The 16508-nt window shown below is 34.3% G+C and overlaps 1 long non-coding RNA gene across 1 annotated transcript; it reads right to left on the bottom strand.

The window, feature by feature from the left end:
* Positions 1 to 5720: 5720 nt before the first annotated feature.
* LOC116665385 lies at positions 5721 to 7139 on the bottom strand. Its single transcript, XR_004321985.1, has 2 exons — positions 6752 to 7139; positions 5721 to 6641 (listed from the first exon to the last, which is right to left on the bottom strand). It is a non-coding gene; the product is annotated as an uncharacterized LOC116665385 (long non-coding RNA).
* Positions 7140 to 16508: the final 9369 nt, after the last annotated feature.

Raw genomic sequence — 16508 nt, 5'->3', positions numbered from 1 at the left:
TCTAGAACCAGTAAATTAAGTCAAATAGGAAATTGGCCTGCATGAAACAAATGTGATATTTAAAAGCAAAAGAAAATGATAAACTGAGATACATATATGTAACATACATAACAGAGGGCAATTTGCTTAGTGTATAGATGTATTCTGTCATTAATAAAGAAAGGCCAGATAATAACCCAGTGGAAAATTAGGCAAAGTACATATACCCGTGATGGTCAGTTTAATGTATCAACTTGGTTAGTCTAATGTCCCTAGTTATTCAGACACTAATCTAGGTGTTGTTGTAAAGACACTTTGTAAATGTGATTAACATCTGCAATTAGCTCACCTTAAATAAAGATTATCCTCAATAATCTAGCTGGGCCAGATCCAATCATTTGAGAGGCCTGAAACATAGAACTAAGGTTTTCCTCAGAAGAAAAAATTCCACTTATGGATTGCAGCTTCAGCTTCTGCCCAGTATTCCCAGCTTACCCTGCCTTATGGATTTTGGACTTGCCCTGTCAGCCCCCATAATCACATAAGCCAATACATAAATAAGAGTATATGGGCGGGAATGGGTGTGTCTCTTTTTCCTACAGGTTCTGGTTTTTTTCGTAGAATCCTGACTTACACAATACTTACAAGTGGAATTCCTTGATTGTCGGGTATAACATGGTTCAACTTAACTCGTAATACCCAACTATTTTCCACAGTAGTTGTATCAATTTTCATTCCTGTAGTATATTACAGTTTCCATTGCTCCCCACCTTTGACAAAACTTGGACAAAAATTTCTTAGCTTTGCCACTCTAAAGAATATAAAATGGCATGTAACTCTGGGCTTAATTTTTATTCCCTTAATTACTGATTCTTACCAATAAGTTCAACAAGTTTTCCTATGTTTACTGGCCAATTGTGCTGCCTCTTTTGTGAAATTCTTTCCATGTATTTAAAAAATTTGATAGTTTATAAAAATTATTTTAGGACATGTTAGATTTTAGATAACATTCGTTTGCAGGCAATGTGTTGTAACTATCTTTTTACATACTGTGGCTTTTTAACTTTTTAGTGGTTTTAAACTAAAGGCCATAAATTTACTAAGTCACATTCTTCAAAAAAGCATTCCGTTTGGATTTTGATCATAACTGCACTGACCACATGTATCAATTTTGGGAGAACTGCTATTTTTTAAGATACTGAGTCTTCCCATCAGTAAACATGGTATGTAATTAGCTACTGACTTAAGTCTTCTTTAACGTCTTAATTCTCACTACTCTGTTCTTTCTGCCCTTGCTAAATTTCCATTCTTTAGTGCGAAAACACATAGTTAAAAATTATGCTTGTTATAATTAATGCATTTTCTCGTTGCAGATATATTGAGAGGAACTCAGAGAATTTAGTCTACTGTAATGCTGGAATAGAAAGTACAATTCTTGCCCATCATATTAGCTTAAAAATCATGATCATTTGTTAGTAAATTTTTCCTCTAAAAAGGGAGGAAAATACTCCATGCCTGGACCTAGGACTTAATAATTTAAAATATAAAAAAAAAGTTTAATAAACATATCAGGCCCTGGAACAAAAGACTATGGGGAAGAATGAAACCTAAGAAAATCAAGAAGTCCTCCAGTTTAACTTCTCAAACGATATAATAATTCTTTGACAGCATTTTACAGATGGTTTTCCAACATCTCCAAAAACATTTTACAATGATGTTCAATTTGAGTTCTAGAACCATATTTAAAAGACTTTTAAAAAAATATTTGAACCATGTTCCTTTTCCTGGTAAATTTATTGATGTAATCCAATTTTCCAAAATAAGTGAAAACACAATTGAGGGCTTGTCTGAACCTTCAGTATTACAATAATGATGACACCGTAGAGATACCATGCCAACACAGTATATCATTTAAAAAACAGAGCACAACTGCATCTTATTTAAAAATTGGAAGACGCTTTCACATTTTTTTGAAGTTATGTTTCAAATCAATCAACATACAAACAGTACACTTGGGACAAGCAGTAGCTCTGAGCCTACCCTTCTTAGAGAATGTTACTGTAAGACCACAAAAAAATATAAACAGAAGCAAATCTCTAATTTGGAAATGACTCGATACATTTTATATTAGATGAAAAGAAATGAAAGTCTTAATTGGAAATGACATTTGTTTATTTAATACTCTACATGAAGTAGAACTATGGAAATACGTCTGGTGCCTTCAGTCACTGTATAATAATCAGTGTATCCTGACTCAGAAGAGAAACTGAAATGATGGAATTGAAAGAATAATATCATCCCTCTATCAACTAAACATCTCAGGCTTACACCCCTTCTGAAAGTGGTATGTTTGGGGAGCACGGCAGAATATTTGGTGCTCAACCGAATTCCATCTGCCTTCCCGCATTTCTTTGCCCCCTTTCAGTTCAGCACTAGCATGTGACCAGTCTTAGCTGATGAAATGGAAGAGAAAAGTACATGTGTCACTTCCAGGTTGAAGAGATGGAAACCCCACCGATGGTTCTCCTGTATCTCTTCCCCTTCCCCAACGATAAAGGATGCTGTGTTTCAGAAGGTGCTGCTACAACATGGGGGAGCCTCTGTAAACCAGGGATACTAAGTAAAACTAGAGTTATGTCTGTGTGAGTGAGTATAAGATAAAGCACTGAGATTTGGGATTCATTTGTTATAACAGCAAAATCTAGCCTATGCTGATTAATATTGAGTAACTGCTAGATCCAATATTTTTTACAAATTGAAAAAGAAAAGTTTTCAGAATTTATGGTGAGGCCTGTAATGAGAGAAATACTTGAATTTTTTTCCTTTAATTATTTTTTCTTTACACTACATAAAGAGGACTGAATTCTAATAGATGTGTTTACTTCCACCAATACTCATATTCTCACTTAGTCTATTATATCCTGCAATGGATATAATAACTTTTTATTTGAGAATTACTGGCTCGTTGGGGAACAAAAGACCCAGAAGCATAATGAGCAAGGAAAAACAGAGTGGGGTCCTTGATTGGAAGGGAACTTGGCAGTGCTCAGAGAAACTGAGAGACACAGATTTTCTGGCCAGCTCTAGACTTTGCCCTGATGGACTCATCCCTTTCACCTCTGCAGCCTGCTCTCTGACACCTCTGGCTGTAGCCCCCATGTCCACACTTCCCCAGCCACTGTGGAATTCGGCACAGTCATTGATTGCATTAAATCCAGAAAGGAGAAATGTACCCATTACTGTATGCCATTACCTGCTCATGAAAATCTTAGGAAAGATAAGGGGAAAATGGAATAGTTATGGGACTCAAAAAATAGGAGCCAATATAACTTTTAACATCGGAAACCCAAATCAGAACACAAAGAAGTAGAAATTCGTAAGTTGCAAGTACAACCACTCATTAATTAATACTAACTGAACATCCACAATATGCTAAACATCATGCTAATCACTGAATATAAAGTAATGAACAAGACTGAATTGCTTGTTACCCTCTGCTCTCTTAGAGGGGTTCAGAATCTAGAAGGAACAAACCAGATATGAAGAAAAAAGTTAAGCAATCCATTTTTTTATTCAGGATAAATTTTTACATTTATAGAAATCAATCATATTCTGTTAACTAAAAGCTTTCAAAGGCTTCTCATTGTACCTGTTTACCATATCCTATAAGTCATCTCGTGATCAGGTTCTTTCATATTTAACCTCTCTAAGCATATTTCTTCATGTGTAACATGTTGATAATAATATGCACTTCACTGAATTTTTGTGAGGATTCAGTGAGATAATCTGTGCATTGTATCTGACAATAGAAAGCACACAAAGAATATTAGCCAATAATATTGATATTATTATTATCTCTCCTACATGATGCCATGACTTTTCCTTTCCTCTCACTGTACTTCACCCCACTGGCCTCTGAAAACTGATAGACTAGGTCAAGTTCTTGTCTACTTATGGACTTTGAACCTTTTAGTCTCTGCCTGGCTCTTGGTCTGACAGGCTTATTCTCATCCTTTACTTTTCAACTTACATTGTCACTTTCAAGACTCCACCAAAGTATCCTCCTGCACCTGCTCATCTTCAAAAAAGTATCCAATTTGTTAATTTCATTGGACATTTAACTACCTGAATTTATTTCATTTATTAGAGAATTTACTTGATTTATTGCATGTCTTGCCCTGTGGAATTAGGGTCCAAGAGGCAGGGAGCATATGCTCTGACTTGTCTATTGCTGTATCAAACATGCTTAGAGCAATGCCTTGTACATGGAAGTTCTCTAGCAAATATTTACTGAATGAATTAATAAAGTCACAAAAAAAAAAGGAATTCTAATCAGAATAAAGTCTAGGATAGTGTTTTATTTTTTTAAACAGCTGAATTCCAAAAAATACACAAATCGATAAAGCAACCTCAAAATTTTGCCTTTCTTACTAAAGGTTTTGTTGACAAGTGGATCACATAAGCATAAAAGAACTGCTGTTACTTGAACAAAATCTCACCCATAATACCCAGGCTCTGATTCGAGAGGTTTCAAATCATTAATATTAGTAGACATTTGAGTAATTATTTCTTAGAGGTCAATTTAATAGGTACTGAGTCTATGAAGAAGAATGAAAAATCACAAGGGGATTTTGATATAAAAGAAAAAATATTTACTATGAGATCAGTAAAAGGGTGTTAATATATAAGGTAGTCTTGTCTTAGGCAGTGAAGTACAGTAAAGTGGAGAATACACACTAAAGGATATGACTTCTGCACAAACACTGAGTGCTGAGGAGATAGATGCAAGGCTTGGGCAGGACCTGGAAGGGCATGAGGCTTTGTATGAGGACAGAGAAAGAAGAGGTTGGGAGAGGAATGTGAGCAACCTGGGCATCCGTATAGTACATGGGGGATTATCAGTGGACAAATTTACCAATCTATCTGGCATTAAAGCTGCACTGATTAAACCCTTCCTATTAGAGAGGAAGCACCAAAAGCATCAGGACGCTGTCGCTAGCGTCACCTAATAAAATTGGTACTACTTTTCATCAGGTATTATTGAGTACATACTATGTAAAATGTTCTCTGACTAAAGCTGAATAGTGTGCCATAATTTATGAAGTATTTTCATATCAATTATCTCAATTCACAATATACAGTTAAGAAGATCATCATTTTCCAGGTAGAAAGGCTAAGTCATTTTTCGTTTTTCAAGGTCATCAGTTAGTAAATGTAGACTTATGAGAGTGATCCAGGATATCAGACTCCATCTATGTAGTTCAGTGCTCTTTTATTGTCTCATATCTGCCTCCCAGTTGCACTAAAGATTTATTCCACTTCAAATACCATAAGTACTTGTGTGCAGAATGAATATATCAGTCATAATATTTGCTTATGTGATTTAAGTTTATATTTTCCAATCAGTTAAGCTGTCATTATAGCAGAAATACTGCTTTAAAATCTTACTAAGTTTCTTGACAGGAATATAAAAGACAAAATAAGGATTTAATTTCAGCAGAGATATTTGTGATCAAAAATTGAAATGTTAGAAATTAGGCCTTTCAATTTTCACAAATTAGAAAAAGTACAAGGGTATGAATGCTAAATGAAAACTAGGAATTGAATGAGGATAAATAATTTAGGACCATCATATTACAGAATTAGCCTATAAGAAATGGATTTGATGTCAAAAGTATAATTATATAATACAAAAGTATTATGCTATTTAGACTTTTTTTAAAGGAACAACTCAAGAGTTTAGAATTTCTGCTGTTTTATTTTTGTTTTTTTTTTTACCACTTAGGACATCTACACATTGAATCTTACCAAACTTTTCACTTGTACCAGTCTTAAGGGTCATATTTTGCTCAGTATTTTACTATTTGACATTTGTATTATGATTATGATTATAAATCAAATCACGTTATTTCCCATAGAAATCTATAAAATCAAGCAATTTTGAAAGTGTTTAAATAGAGGAAAATATACCAAATGGCAATTTCTATCAGTCATGACATGAAGATAAATAATTACAAATAGATACTGAATTAGAGAGTTATCACAAACATTTATATTGCTGGTGACATTCATTCCCTAACAGCTTTCTAAAATTTATTACAGTATCTTTTTCCCCCAAATTGGAAAAAACTGAAAAATTGACACATGCAAATTTCTTTATTGAATATTATTTTAATGCTAATGTGAACATTTTGTTTTATGCACAATACTTTTCTTTAGGGTGCATTGAAAAAAAAAAACCTGAAGGATTCTGTATCTGTTTCACTGGTGATGACAAGTATGTTAATTGCTTGCAGATAACATCTGTTCTAGTGAAATCAAGATGCAGAGGCTGGGTTGTATCTGTGGTGCTAGCAGCCTTCTAAAGCTTTGTCTGGGAGACCCACTGCATGCATTTCACAGACTCTCCAGGCAGCTGGAGGGCTTTTGAGCTTTTTTGAGAACCTTCCAGCAACTGAAATAAAATCTGCCAGGAATCTTGGGTCATCGAAATGTCTCTCTTTGAGCAGTGGACTCACCTTTGAAGCTCCAAGATATCCACTGACCATGACGCCTGAGTGTGCTCTGGCTAAAGCAAGTTCAGGGTGAGCTGCCAACCTCCTGCATGCGAGAGTGGGCCTTTGACTTCCTTCTCTGTTTACAGAGCAGGGTGAAGGGTCTCTCTAGAGGGGATAGCAAGAGCCTGGTCAATATAATGTCAGATAGAAAAGACCCTTATGCTCAACAGGCCACGTTTACAATTTTACAGGGTTCATGGACTACAATTGCTTACCAGATGTGCCTATGGAGTTGGCTAACCATGGCAGCGTGATGGCTCTGGTCCCAACCTTTTCCGGGCTCTGCGTGTTTGCTTCTCCTCTGAGCTGTGAGTTTGTGTAGACTCAGATGTACTGTTCCTGGGAAAGCCAATGCTACTCACCCGTGGATCAGACAGTCACGCTGCCCTGTGCTTTGCTGGAGGCACGTGGAGTCAGGCCTGGAGTGTCCACAATGTGCAGAGCCAGCAGACTCTATCAAAGCTGTGAGTTTAGAGATCTCACTGAGTCTGCAGATAGACTTACTGTGGTATAGTTCAAGGAATTGAAAAAATATCTATATTTGTTACAGGTTCTGTAGTTGAGGAGAAGCAGACCAGAGAGTTGGATGGTAAAAATGAAGAAGGCAAATACATGAGACACCTGAGAAAGAGATTAGAGATGAAATCCCAAGAGTAATAAAAAGTGAATGCAGTGAGAATAGAGATGTTAAATTATATGACATGCTTCCACTACAGTGGAAAAACTTATTTCAAAATTTACTTCTAAAATGGAATTTCTTATTGCCGATATGAGGTTTTTAAAAATATCTTCTCACTGTGTTTTAACACATCCCATTTGTATAAAAGCTAATGATGTAATAGCTTAAAATAAATACCTTCTGACCAATCTAGGAGAAATAAGCTCTTTCCACTAGTTCATTTGAGGACTGTCCCTATGTCATAAGCAACATAACAGCAAATTCATGATGGAAAGTACATTTCCTCACATGTGGAAACACTTCACTCTTGCAAGTTTTCCTGACATTGCTCTGAACTCCATCAGTGGATAAATAAAAGCAATCATTCTTACAGCCTTAGTGACATTGAATGTGATATATCTGTTAAATCAATAAATATCAGTAAGGTTACCAATAGTGTCCTCAGGACTGTAGTTCCAGAACACCTACTACAGAATGAATTAAATTCATTGATTGGGACACAGCCTGAATGGTTTTGTCAGCACAGAAGAAAGTGAGGAAGTCAGCTTCTGTTGGCTTCCTAGACTTCCACAACAAAAGTAAGCCTTATTCTTCTAAAATCCAGCATCAAACAATAACTTTCCAGCAATCTAATATTGTATTCTTAAGAATTAACAGAAAGTTTGACATTTTTAATGAATAATTTAAAATTGGAGTAGCACTTATTTGAGCTTAGAATTTTAAAACACTTCAGAAGCCTGATTTACACCTGTATGTACCTGTTTTTACAAAAATAGATACAGATTATAAACACACACAGACATGGTCATAGAAACTTCCCTTTTGCTTCTTGTTGTGTGATAGCAGTCTCATGTAAAACATGCTTAGTTTTTTAAAGAAGGTATTCATCTCTATTTTTCTAGGTAGAATGCCTCAGAATAAGTAGGTACAAAATAGACATCAGTGCTGTGTGTATACACATGAGAGAGGATGAAGCACTAGGAATTCTTGCCTCCATCATTCTGTGCTGCTTCATATTGCTTCTTTGCTTTGTTCATGTAACCAAGAGAAACTATTACGTTTTTCAGGATGGTCATTTTCAGTAGTAGAAAAAAATATCGCCTGTTTGTGCTATCATTTGTTGATGACTCTTCAGTGGTTATACAGATAATGTTCTTCTTCTATCAATACTATCAGTCACCAATTTTCTTGACATTTTACTACTTATTTAGGAAGACAGCAAAAACAGAAAAAATTTAGTAAAAATCTTTGAAAGGCTACATTTACAAAATATTACACGTTGAAATTATTGGATAATATAAGGTAGTTTCTTTACATCTGGATAAAATCATCTTTGTTTTTCTTATCAACGTAAATGAGTAAAAGTTTAGCTTTGATAGTTTTGTCAATTAGAGGATGACTCTAAAGAAAGAACAAAATTGCCAAAAGGTTTAGACCAGCAAACTATATTGAAGCATAAAAGTTAAAAAAAGAAAAAGATAAAATATTGACAATTATTATTGTCATTGAAAGATCAGCAAGGATGGTGATATTTTAAACTTAAGAGAAATAAAGTAATTAAATTGGGAAGGCCAGAGAAAGACAGATACCATATGATATCACTTATACGTGGAATCTAAAAAAGTGAGACAAACGATCTTATTTACAAAACAGAAACAGACTCACAGACGTAGAAAACAAACTTATGGTTATCAAAAGGGAAAGGGGATGAAGGAGGGATAAGTTAGGAGTTTGGGATTAGCAGATACAAACTATTATACATGAAATAGATACATAGCAATATCCTACGGCATAGGACAGGGAACTATATTCAATTAATAACCAATAATGAAACTGAATATGTGTGTGTATATACACACACACACACACACACACACACACATATATATATATATATATATATATATATATATGACTGAATCACTATGCTGTATACCAGAAATGTTTTGCTTGTATTTGTTTTCTGAGGGGGAGGTAATTAGGTTTCTTCATTGATTTCCACTTGGAGGAGGTACCAGGGGACTGAACCCGTGACCTCTTGGGTGCTGAGCATGTGCTCTACCACTTGATCTATACCCTTCCTCCCCAGAAACACACACAACATTGTAAATCAACTATGCTTCAATAAAAAACAAAAAATTGGGAAGGCCATCTTACTGAAACCAAAACAGTTACAGATATTTATCTCTAAAAAATGCTGAGAAAAAAATCTTAATGTGTATGACTATAAATCCCATTTATAATCTGATTTTTTAAAATCTTTTGAATCAGAGATTTTTTTTGACACTCAGATTTTTATTCTCAGCTCCTTAAACTGAACCAATTGAAGTAACTTTTAATCAATCATTCATTTCAGACTTTTAAAATTAAAAATATCATTTTGAAAAGATAAAGTTTCATTTTAAAGATGGTACATTTAAACATGACTCATTTCTTAAAAATAAGACATAACCTTTTGTCCTCTAGAATTATGTAAGTCAGCAAGACTCACCAGCACGTTAACCCTGCAAAGATAGCTCCTATTTCCCCTTTGTAGAACTTATCCTTCTTCTAAGTAATAAATTATTTGCTCAATAGGTGCTGCCTAGTAGACAGCGAGCACCGTGAGGACCGGGACTTGGGGTGTCTTATCAGTGGATAAGTTCCTGTTAGAGCGTAGACACTCAACTACTCATTGTTTAGAAAAGGAGAGAGGAAAAGGGAGAGAGAAGCAGAAGTGGGGGAAAACAGATCACCTGTGAACATTGCGTGTTAGATCAGTTTGCTATCAGGGATGCTCAGTCATCCATCAAGAGAAGAAAAAGAGAGAAGTGACATTTTCTTATGAAATCTGATGTGGAAGGTAATGTATTAAGACAAGAGAGAGAGAGAAATTCAGAGCATAACACCCCGGAAAAGGAAAACTGAGCTGAAATACATTAAAGGAAGAAACACGAAGGTCAAAACAGGTTAGACTCAAGAGTAGGCCGACTCTGTACTGCCACAAAGGTGAGGATGACTAGAAGAAAGAAGTACAGAGTCGCTTAGATCAGTGGTCCACAGGCCAGTCTAGGCCCACAGTTTGACCTGTCCATGAGATAAGCCCGGAATGTGAAAACAAGCATTTAGAAATGTTTATGCAAGCTGATGGAATAAATTTGTGCTTGTTGAATTCGGTGAAGACAGATTTGGGCTTGTATCTGTACATTTTCTATTTGAAAATTAGTTATTAGTTTTAGAGGAACTAATTTTAATTGTATGTTTAAAATCTAAACAATAAACTGAAATATAAAAAATGTTTAAAATTAAATTTTTTAAAAAATTACTTGTTTTAGAGCAAGGATGTGTGAGTGCCCTCTGCAGTTTCTTCACAATGAAACATAATCTTAAACATACTAATTGGGAATTATTTTAAAGAGTTTTCTAATTTGTGGCATATGACAATATATGAAACTTCAAGTACTGTAAATACAGTGGTTTTTGGTTTAGTTTCAATGTACAAAGTTAGGGCATTGTCACCATGCAGGCTTAAAACTCTTTTCTGCTCAATTGTTTCTATAAATGTTTACATAGAACTATACCACTTTTCAAGTATTTGCAAACAGTGGCTTGCTATGTTATAGGTTCATGAAGTATTTCTTTCAGAAAAAACTTGCAAGCCAAAATATTGAGCTTTAAAGATCTCCTTAAAGTCCTTCACCAAGTTTCCCCTTCCATAACAGCATTCCATATTATAAATCCAGTTACACCCTTTATTCCCTTAAAAATGTATGAGAACATATTTCAGACAAGTAAAAATATATTAAGAATGGCATAAGAAGCATCAATATATGCAATACTGACTTGAATGAATTAGAGTTACAAGTGGAATTTTTGAAAGGGCCCAGTAAGCAACATCCTTTCTCCCAACTGAGTGCAGAACCAAGGAAAAGACAAACACAGAAGCCAGACAGAAGCAGATGAAAAGGCCACCAGCTTTAGACCACTCTCCCGCTCGGCCCAACTTACCTCGTGGAGGAGAGCAAATGGTCATTCCTTCTGAGACAAAGAGACCTGAAGAGAAAGGAGAGACCCAGCAGAGCCAAGTTTAACACTTTCTTCTCAAATCACCAGTCGGGTACCTAACTCTCGTTCCCTTTGGGAAAAATGTGTGAGCAGGTGGAGAAAAGGAAGCAGCTAGTCTTGCTCTGCATGTTCCTAGACTTGAAACTGTAAAGCTTAGGAATGGAAATTCCTCCTCAACATAAACTATGGTCCCCAAATTTTCTTCCACTTTTACTCCATACAAAGTATGCCTAAGAAATATTGTGTATTTTCTTTGCACTTTTGGATTTATTTAATTTTAAACTCTTTAACTTAAACAACTTAAATTGAAATGTACACAATAGAGCATGTATTTTACACAGTGGGCCTCTTACTCTAATTTCTTGTTCTTTCTCACAAAAAGGACTACGAAAGATTTCTTAGTTTTGACCAAAATAATGTTCTGAATTGTGGTTTATTTAGTCATGTCCTCTTTTTGAATTTCCCAATTTTAGCTCATTCATTTCTCTGTACCCTCCTCTTTTATTTTTTTTAAAATAGCTTTGTTAAGATATAATTCACGTACCATATAATTCACTAACTTAAAGTGTACAATTTAATGGTTTTTAGTATATTCATAGATATGTACAGTCATCACCACAGTTAACTTGGGAACATTTTTATCACATCAAAAAGAAACCCTGTACCCCACTATCTCTCTACCCTACTCCCTTTGCTAAGCAATCACTAATCTACCTTCTGTCTCTATACAGTTCCCTATTGGGGATATTTCACATTAATGGACTTATACAATATGTGGTTTTTTGGTGACTGTCTTTGTTCATTAAGCACATGCTTTTAAGTTTCATCCATGTGTAACACAGATCAGTAGTTCATTCTTCTTTATGCTTAATAATACTCTATTATGGACATAGCACATTTTTTTTAATCCATTTGTCAGTTGATGGATAAGTAGGTTTTTTTCACTATTTGACTATTATGAATAATGCTGCTATAAGCGTTCATGTCTAAAATGTGTTTCCTATAGACTGTATACAACTGACTCTTGCTTTTTGAATTCAGTCTGACAATCTCTGAATTTTGATTTGTTTAATCCATTCACATTTAATGTTATTATTGATATAGTTAGATTTATATCTGTCATTTTACTTTTGGTTTTCTGTGTCTCTTGTCTCATGTTCCTTTTTTCTCCTTTACTACTTTCTTTTGTATTAAGTAAATATTTTCTAATGAAGCACTTGAATTTATTTATTAATTATTTTTAAATTAAACACATAAACATTATTAGTGGTTGCTCTAGGACTTACCACATTTATCTTAAATTATAGAAATCAGCTTTAGCATTATACTGGCTTGATTCCACTGAGGTATAGAAATATATAACTACCCTGTGGTTCTAGTCTCTTTTTCCCTATTTTGGGGCAGTATTGTTACATCAGTTAATGTTATCCATTACATTGATCCATTACAATGTAGTTAATTATTACAAACTCAATAATACATTGTTAATTCCAATACTGCTTTGTTCCTATCACCTCCTTTGTACTGTTACTGGCAAACATATTAAATTTTTATATGTTACAGGCTCAACATTACAATATATATATATTATTTTATACAATTGCTCTTTAAATCTGTTAAGAGAAGAAAGGGGAAAAAATGTGCCTTTATCCTGTCTTTAGCAGTTACATAATTACCTTTATTGGTGCTCTTTGTTTTTGTGTGTAGAGTGAAATAACTGTCTAGGGTTGTTTGCTTTTAGCCTAAAGAACTTTATTACTTCCTGGAAGGCAGATCTACTAGCAACAAATTCTCTCAGTTTTTATTTGTCTGGGAGTGTCTTTGGCTTTCATTTTTGAAAGATAGCTTTGCTGGGTATTGGATTCTCAGTTTTTTCTTTGAGCAGTTGGAGGGTATTATCCCACTGCCTTCTAGCCTCCTGTATTTCTGCTGAGAGGTCAGCTGTCCATCTCATTAGGAGTCCCTTTTTAGTGGACTGTGATTTTTCACATGCTGCTTTCATGATTTTCTCCTTGCCTTTGACTGTCAGCATTTTTACTGTGATGTTTGTGTTTGTAGATCTCTTTGTAAGTATTCTATTTGGAGTTCAACAAGTTCCAGGATGTGTGAGTTAGCGTTTTTTGATAATTTGGGAAGATTTCAATCATTATTTCTTTTTTTTTTTTCATTTTTCAGTTTTATGAGGTAGAGTTGTTACAATTTGACTGCACATATACAGTGTATTGCATATAAATACATATATGTACTGTTCATTGTTTCTGAGGATGTTTCTGTTCATTGTTTCTGAGAGCTTTAGCTCTTCAAACTTACATAGTTATCAAAGGAATAAAGTGAACCACAAAATAAGAATTAATTCAGAAAGATACATTTACTAACAGCAACATTATTTATAATTGCCAAGATATGGAAGCATTATAAGTGCACATCAATAGATAAAAAAGATGCAGCATACTATTTACATTGAAAACATCTCATGTACACTTGAAAAAAATATGTATTTTGCTTTTGTTGTGGGTATGTTCTATATATGTTAGGTCAAGATGGTTGACAGTGTTGTTCAAAGTTTCTATATCTTTCCTGAATTTCTGTATTATTATTTAATCAATTAGTGAGAACAGAGTATTAAAATATTACCCACCTTTGCATTTCTGACAATTTTGATTCATCTTTTTCTGGAATAAGGTTGCTTCTTTTGAGACCTGCTTTCAAGCTTTTAACAAAGGCAGATGTAGGACAGCCTTAATCCATAGCTAATTTAAACCCGCTTCTGAGGGAAAACTCTTCTGAGAACCCTGATATCTTGTGTATCAGCAAGTCTTTTCACTCTGATGAGTGGGAACAGAAACTATTCCTAGCCCTGTATGTGGCTGAGAATTGCTCTACTTCTTTCAGGCCATTGTTTGCATGAGCTGGATAGTTTCCTCACTGTAACAAAACAGTATTCAGCCAAAGACTCAAGGGGCCCCCTCTGCTAATCCCTGGAGTTCTCTCTCTCTCTGGTATATGCTAGCCACCTTATCCTGCCTATATGAAACTCTGTCTTCTCAGTTTGAGACCCCTGAGTTCTCTTTGGGTTTCCACTCCCTGCACAACTCCTGGAAATACTCTATATATTAAGCTGAGATATTCATAGGATCCATCTTATTTGTTTGCCTGAAGTACAATGTTGGAGAAGCGTTGTATCATATCTGTTCTATTTGTCTTGCTTGTTAAGGTGGGAAGATAAATCTGGTCCCAGCTATTCCATTAGGGCCAGAAGTAGAAGTCTCTGAGGTATCTCATTCTTAAATATACATAGAAAAGTATGAATCTGCAGACTTCTAAAGAAAATCTGTAACATTAGAAAAAATACAAAAAGAAAAGAAAAGAAAAGAAAAGAAAGACTTAAGAGTAAGCAGATTCAATGCAGGGTAAAAAAAAATCTTCAAAAAACAAAAAATATAAATCAATATCCTTAGAATAATAAGGGAATATAATACAACTATAAAATATCTGAGAAAAAGGAACAATGATCAAATTTAAAATATGCTAGACAATTATGTTTTAAACTTTAGTACAAGAATTAAAAAATAAAATCAACTCATTTTCCAGACAACAAAGTAAACAAAGAGATAGGAAATTGGACTAAAATGATAAAATATTAAAAAGAAAATCAATCCAGGTTTGTAGGTGTTCCAGAAAGAAAAAAGAGAGCATATAAGGAAGAATATTATCAAATATAGAGGAAAAAATTCATATATGAAGGAAGTGGTTACACAATTTCTAGTGACTTGGCACAGTAAATGTAAAAAAAGTACCACATTAATGCTCATTATTATGCAGTATCACAACATCCGTGATAAAGTGAAGATTCAGTAACTTCTAGAGAGAATAATGTGTTTTATATGAAGGGGATATCAGAATGATGTTTTTCCACAGCAGCTCTTGGTACTACAGGATAATGAAGGCTCTGAAGAGGTATTTGGAAATATTTATGAATAGAAGAAAGTTATATTAGTTAAAAGAAAAAAAAAAGGACAGAGAGACCATTATTAACTTCAGAGAAAAGAGATTGCAAAAGAAAGTTCAACCATAGTATACTATGAATTTACATATTCATAGAAATGAAACTGCATTATTAACTAACAATTATGATATGCTACGTTGGGAGGTGAGAATCAGCATGGGAGAGACTTATATTCTTTTTCAAAATAATGAGAAACTTATTTCAGATGTTAGAATTGATAAATCAAGGAAAAGAAGTACAGTCATGTTATATAGGCTTTGAAAAATGGAGAAATGAAGGCTAATACCAAAAGATATGACTAAAAGAATTATTACTCCTTGTATGTAGTCTAGGGAAAGGCAATGCAGAGGACATTGAAATTTTTTTAAAATGTTATTTATTATGTGCATGAATTACTTTGAATAAAAATTAAGACATATATAACTTCAATAAAGTATAAAAAATGTTGACTCTGTATCTTGTGTCCTTGGGGCAGGTTTAACCCTCCTTGGAAATTTTAGCCAAGCCAATTTATGTACAATTCTTTGTCTGTCATTTTTTGTTCAGGGATTTATTTTTTGTTTTTAAGCAGAGCTACTAAGAAATGAGGCAATGTGTGTCTCTGTATTCATTTTATTTATGGTGGTCTTGAAAATACCAACTAAAGAAAGTAGATACATGCCACACCCAAATATTTTCCAATGTGCATGCATTTTTTTGTTCACTTTTAATCACCACCTAACTTTTGTCACCGCTACTCAAATCCCTTCCAAACTTCAGTCTGGTTGCTCTCTTGAGATGGTATTAATCAAGTCATCCCATCACTAGAAGCTGCTCTCCTTGGTGTGAGCAGGGCCCTCTGTCCAGTGCAATTAGTGCTTGTAGCTGAAGAGCTCATTTGGACCCTGCTTCACTTTGGTCCTCTTCCAGCTATGTTCTTGGCTTACTTTACTTTGGAGGTTGAGAAATTACAGGGACCATAACATTTATCTTTCCTTATCTTACCTGCATCTTCATATATCTTACTGACTAAGACACATTCTTCTGATTTAGTACATCTTACTGCTATTAAAATAACAAAAAATTCCAAATATACCTAATCACATTATTATAACTTTCTTTTGTACAATCTCTAACCAAGCATATTTTATAAAAGTCTTGCAAAACAAAATATAATTTACTCTTGGCCAATACTATTCATCATTAAGTAGTATGACAAGGGAATAATCACTATCACAACATTATTATACAACATTTTTCATGG

This window comes from Camelus ferus, chromosome 8 (assembly GCF_009834535.1).
Source record: "Camelus ferus isolate YT-003-E chromosome 8, BCGSAC_Cfer_1.0, whole genome shotgun sequence".
Taxonomy (NCBI): domain Eukaryota; kingdom Metazoa; phylum Chordata; class Mammalia; order Artiodactyla; family Camelidae; genus Camelus; species Camelus ferus.
This window is presented reverse-complemented; position numbering and strand designations above follow the sequence as displayed.